Source organism: Triticum aestivum, chromosome 5D, assembly GCF_018294505.1.
Source record: "Triticum aestivum cultivar Chinese Spring chromosome 5D, IWGSC CS RefSeq v2.1, whole genome shotgun sequence".
Classification (NCBI taxonomy): domain Eukaryota; kingdom Viridiplantae; phylum Streptophyta; class Magnoliopsida; order Poales; family Poaceae; genus Triticum; species Triticum aestivum.
The window spans coordinates 90360840-90361315 of NC_057808.1; positions in this window are offsets into that span (position 1 = coordinate 90360840).

A 476-nucleotide genomic window follows, 5' to 3' on the forward strand; every position below is an offset into this window, starting at 1 on the left:
AGTCTGCTTAGAGCTCCTTTGCATTGGATGCTTCTCCCAACACACCAGATCCCCGGGTAACCACATCCTCCGACGAGTCTCTACAGCGCTCTGCTATTTCTCAGGTGGACACCTCCTTTCCATACCCATTACCGCGGCTTACTCACTGTCAATAACATGTCTTCATGTTCAGTAAGAGTAGATCTTTTCTTTCATTAATTTGCCTTCCATTGCCCATGATTTTCCTTCCTAGGTGTTCGATCTGTTTAAATCCTAGACAAAACTGGCCAGGAGATTCTAGAAGCACAACCCAGGACTGCAAGGTATATCCCTCTGTTTCCAGATCCAGATCCAACTATGTGTTTTATTCATGCAGATGAATACATATTTCGTTTTTCCCTACATAGTTTAGTATCTGGTCTGTGTGCTATCATATAGCTATCGATAATGTACTTTAATAAAGCCAGAAAATCATGTAATCTGGTGCCCTTTATTGA